We start from the raw sequence: 6,000 nt of genomic DNA, 5'->3' as shown, positions 1-6,000 counted from the left end.
TAATTAATTATTAGGAGAAGGAGAGGGAGAAGAATACAGTCGGGGTCAGGTGTTTGAGGCGCTGATTTGGGGTTTTATATACCCTGATCAGGTGTGGTTGATTGTATGATAGTATACTAAGTCTGCCCCCAATCCGCCAATATCAAATGAGAAGTAGACACTTGTCATTGACAGGGCTTTTTGGTTTTTTGCAACTGTCTTTTTTTTTTTGGGGGTGGGAGGGGGGGGGGCGCAACCCAATGTACAAGAACATTAGACCCAGAACATGACTTTTCTTGTTCATTTAACACAAGGCCTGATTCAAGAGATGTAATAGGCAATTACCATATCCTTTGTAGTAAATGCCATTGATTTAGTTTTTCTTCACATAGGCTCATCCAAAATGAGTATGATGTCTAGGTAGGTTTTGAGATAAGTGGTACTTAAGCGAGGTTTGCTCCACCGACATCTCTCTACTCACCTAGTCATATTTATTTTGGAGTTACCAAAAGAAGTCAAACGACTACCTTTGTTTTGCATTAGCTAGCATTTGGATTAGGTTCTCTTAATGGTTAAGAGACAATAATGTACACCATTTGCTTATGAATAAAATTTCTAGTTCTTTTCATTATGACTCCATTTTGATTCTAAGCATATTACTTTGTGACTACGATGGCTGGGCCATCGGTATTAATTCAAGGACATGGAATATCCCAAGTTCCCCTTGCCAAATGGCACCTTGATTACTGTCACATAAACTCTCTACGCTCCTGGGCAAATCGCACCTATGGATAGCCAACAGATTTTATGCGAAAACACATGTAGAGAACGGAAATGAGTTCATTTGCAATACCTCTATTGCGAACAAAGGCGCATCTTAGAGAAGTTTATGTGTCTCTCTAGTGGACTCTATGTCACTATTTGAGCTATTAAATCCAATAAAGTCATGAGAGAAGATCTCTCGGATTTAGACACATATTGGCTTTGTCACGACAGGATAGGTCATCCTAGTCATGATATGATGATCCGTCTACTAAAGACTTCACATGGACGTCCTTTCTTTCGAGCGAAACAAAGCATGAATCAAAAGTTGATTCTTGGACTCAGTGTGACCGCCGCCGCTGTCCACCACCAGCTTAGGGCTTGCATAGTCTCTATCCATGAAGTCATGGATGGTGTCCATCATGGTGATGGCGCCCCAGGTGATGTTGCAATCACCAAGTTTGCTTCAAAGAGCGTTTCAGACACTCAAACCCAACCAAAATCCTCATTGGTTGCTTCTAAAGCTTCTCGCTCGTTTCACAAAACCTGTTCCTTAGGGAAGTTAGGACTGAGACCATCCTATGCAAAGGATATAACAATACTCATTCTGTTCTTACATAGAATATGTGGGGATTCTGTAGACTGATTCAACCAACTTGCGGACGTTTAAATATTTCATGATGTTGGTTGACATGCAAACACATTGGTCACGTGTTGAGCCATTGTCCACCTGTAAATGTTGCATATACTACACTCCTAGCACATATCATATGACAACCGGCTCACTCCCCGGATCATCCTATTCCGCCAATTGAACTTGACAATGCTAGAGAGTTTACATCAAAGACTTTCCATGGTTATTGCATATCACTGGAACTGATGTTGGACATCATATTCCCATGCACACACTCAAATGGTCTGGGGGAAACGACTACGATGGTGGCCCAGATATTGGTAATGTGCACCAATCTCCTTATATTCCTTTGGGGTGATGCAATATCACATGCAGCTATGCTAATTCGTCTACGACCTACCGCCGCTCAATATATCTCTGCGTTACAGTTAGTGACTGGGTACAAGTATTTTGTGCTTACGCACATTTGAGTGAGCCATTTATGTGACAATTGCGTCGCCACAGCACACTATGATAGGTCCTTACATACGAATGGGCCACTTAGTTGGATTTGAGACTTCAACAATCGTTCTCCACTTAATGCCCTTGCAAGGCGATCTCCTTACCTCTAGATTTGTAGGTTGTCACTTTGATGAGACAGTCTTCCAGTTGTTAGGGGGAGATAAGAACACGAATGTTCAGCAGGAACGACATGAATTGTGATGGCCTATCCCCACTATGTCTCATCTCGATCCCCGTTAAAGTGACAAGATCACACAAATATGCTGCAAACATGCCTGCAAGGATGGACGTCCCTAGGAGAAGATGTAGCGCCACCCTACATGGAGGTAGGCATAGCGCCAACTCCAAAGAGAGTGGCACTCTGGCGTTATAGGCCATAGCCCCAGCTAGGATGCGTGGGAGGCTCGTGGATTTGAAGGATACTTTGGCACATTCCAATCCTTTGATCATCAAGACTCAAAATCCGTCTCATAAGAATCTTCTGAATTATGGTTATTATGGTTATCGTTGGGGGACACCTCAACGTCAGAACCTATTCCTGAGAATATAGAACTCTATGAAAATTACACTAGTCTACATCAGACGTGGGATAAAAACTCTATCATAATTGATGATGTAGTTGCATTTCGTTGCACATGAGTTTGTTGTGTCTGATGATATCGAACCACACTCCGTTAATGAATGAATGCCAACATAGAGAAATTTGGTCTAAATGGAAAGATGCTATCTAGGTTAAGTTGGATTCTCTAACGAAGATGAAGGTTTTCGAGCCAGTGATGCCAACACATCCTAACATAAAATTACCTATTGACTAATGGGTCTTCGTTAGAAAGCGTGATGAGAAAAAGAGATGGTAATCTCGCCTTATGGCTCAAGGCTTCTCACAAAACGCCCTGGAATCGACTACGATGAGACATATTCTCTCGTAATGGATGTCATTACACTCCACTACCCTGTCAGTTTGGTAGTTTCCGAATAACTGATAATGCAGCTTACGAATGTGGTCACTACGTACCTCTATGGGGATCTAAATAAGGAATATACATGAAGGTTCATGGTGGACTTCATTTATCCAAGTCAAGAGGCTCTAGATCACGGATCGTGTTTGCAATAAGGTTGAAACGCTCACTAAAGTGACTACTTGTGTGATGCCCCGGAAATTCGTAATTATTTTCCGAGGAATTTCCGGAATCTAATTTATGGTTGTTGGACAGTTTCGTGGCTCGTGGATAGAGCAGAAGTGTTTCGGGCGAATAATTAATTGAAGAATATGGTTTTAGGGGGTTGCCAAAGGTTGACTTTTTATTCGTTGGGATTCTCCGAAAACTTCCTTCACGAAAGTTGTAGAGCGCGTCGATACGAGTTCGTGGACATGTGGAACGTGAGAATCGGAGTTTGTATGAGAAAGTTATGGCCATTGGAAGGAATTTCCATTTTGGTATAAATAGAAGTTTCCCGAAGGAGAAACTTACTATTTTCATTTGTTTCCTTTTCCGGAAATCCGTTCTCTCTCTCTTCTCTCTCGTTCGCACCTTCAGAATCGAAATAATCCGGCTGACCCGACCCGGACCCGGTCGATCCGACCCGACTTTTCCGGCGAACTGCGGCGGTCTCCGGCGACGAAACTTTCCAGATAGGATCGTCTCCTCCGTCTGGTCGTCCCTCTGGTGTCTTCTAGCACCGATTCTCCTCCACGGCGGCGCTGCAAGGCGGTGCAGGTTGGTGTTTTCGGACCCGGTCGGAAATCCTTATTCCGACGTCGGCAAGGCTTCGAGTTTCCTTGGTTGGGCTCAGAGCAGCCTCGCCGATCGATCCTTGGTGGTTGTTTGGATCGATTCACGTGAAACTTCGATCAACTCAGTTGGGATCACTGTTCACGGCTTGTGAGGTAGTTTTCGATCCCTTAGGCTTGTTTTCTGACTTCGATCCAGTTATGAGAATTCACAAGCATGCTTAGATGAAGCTTTTTGATGTTGGGAGTTTTGTGAAATAATGTGTTTTTGGCCGGCGGCGGTGCACCACCGTCTGTGGTGGCGTTCCGGCGGTGTTCCGGCCACTTAAGGAACTGTTTCTGTTATTATATATGTTCTACTCGTTGATGCGAGCGTTTCGATATATAATATGCAAGTTTTGGAGTTCGAATGGATTTGTTATGATTTTTGCCGTTTCATATCGGTGAATTTATTCGATCCGTGAGGATTCGAGCGTTCGATCGACTTGTGGTTTGGTCACATCGATCGTGGACGTATTCCGGAGACTTTGGGAGGTCTCGGATGTGGTTTTGCCTCGATTGGCGCCACTTTGGGGATTTTAGTTCAAAACAAGGGTTTCGGACTTAAATCATTTGTGAATCGTTACTAATTTGAGATCATTGGTGATTAGGTGCTTCTAAAGGTGGATTGGACGAGTTGTTGGTGATAGTGTTAGTTCGGTTCTGTATTGAAGACGCAGCGGGATTCTGAGGTGAGTAATCTCACGAAGTTCATATCACGAACGGGTTCACCATACTGTTTTGAAAGTTATTTAGTTAACTGCAAACTATAGATGGTATTAGTGACATTTATGAGTAGGTGACTATGTGTGTACATATATATATTATGGGATGTATATATATACATACGTATTCATGTATTAGTTGTGGATTTGTGAAACAATATGCATGAACGATGCTTTTTATTGTTTTGGGTTGTGGCTTTTGGAAAACAATTGGTGGGAAATGGTATTTCTATTGTTTTGAAAAGTGTTTGAGGATTTGAGAGTCACAGGTTGTGATTTCTCCTTTTGAATTGATTTAACGTTTTGATCTGACGACCGGTGGTCTGAGGATTTGAGAGTCACAAGTTGTGATTTCTCCTTTTGGGTTGATTTAACGTTTTGATCTGAGGGTCAGGTTGACCTAAGGATCCGGGGTTGCAGGTTGCATCCTCAGGCAGCATATATCGTAAGGTTGAACCTTGGCCGAGGTGACAGGTTACGATATATTCAGTTAGAGCTCTAGTCTGTCTGCCATCGTACTTTAGGGATCTAAGTAGGTTACTTAAGACTCCTGGGTACATGTTTTGTCCAGGTTGGACCGATTTGATGTTTTGTCCAGGTTGGACCGATTTGATGTTTTGTCCAGGTTGGACCGATTTGATGTTTTGTCCAGGTTGGACCGATTTGATGTTTTGTCCAGGTTGGACCGATTTGTTGTTTTGTCCAGGTTGGACCGATTTGTTGTTTTATCCAGGTTGGATCGATTTATCATATTCTACTTGTTAGGTTAACAATGGGTATGATTTATTTGTGTTGATGCTTTGTCCAGGTTGGACCTATTTGCTGTTTTGTCCAGGTTGGACCTAATTGCTGTTTTGTCCAGGTTGGACCCAATTATTGTTTTATCCAGGTTGGATCGATTTATCATATTTGAATTGTTAGGTTAACGATTTATATGATTTTGTCACGGTGTGACTTTCGTTGTTTCTTTTGGGAAAAGAGTATTGTTTTTGGAAGCATGGTATGTTTTCCTTATTCGCGAGTTGAAAGGTTTTCCTCGTTTTTGGCGTGAGTTGTGCATGTGTGATTTGAGTTACTCATACGGGCTTGCAAAAGCTTACCGGGTTTGTTGTGTGGCAACCCGGTGCACCATTCCAACGGTGTAGGGGTTAATCCTGCAGGTTAGGATAATCGCGCTGAAGCTGAGGTAGCGCCTTTGCAGCTTTACGGTAGGAAGCCAATTTTGTGACTTTACCGTTATAAGGACTTCCGTTGTATAGTTACTCTGAGTAGCCTTTACGTTTTATTTTGTTGTTGACAATTTAATTCGTAAGCTTGTGTAATATATAACTCTTTGGAGCGAGTGTATATTAACTTTGGGGGTTCAGGGCATCAATATGTGTGTAAGTTAAGGGAAAAAGATTTCAGGTATTTCGTATTGATGACTGGACGTTCACGCATATATAATTATGGGGTTATATATATCGATTTTCATGTGTGTAAAATCAGGGGCGTGACAACTTGATTGGGAAGGGATATGCCCACGCGTTTCCATAACAAGTTTCAGATTCTATCGCTGTTCATATTGGACATGATCTTCATTGGAAGCCCTTAAAGAGTTAAGGGAAATCGTTGAACACTTGAAATCT

The sequence above is a fragment of the Rosa chinensis genome, chromosome 6, assembly GCF_002994745.2.
Source record: "Rosa chinensis cultivar Old Blush chromosome 6, RchiOBHm-V2, whole genome shotgun sequence".
Lineage (NCBI taxonomy): Eukaryota > Viridiplantae > Streptophyta > Magnoliopsida > Rosales > Rosaceae > Rosa > Rosa chinensis.
The sequence above is the reverse complement of the archived record's forward strand: the minus strand, read 5'-3'. Positions refer to the sequence as shown.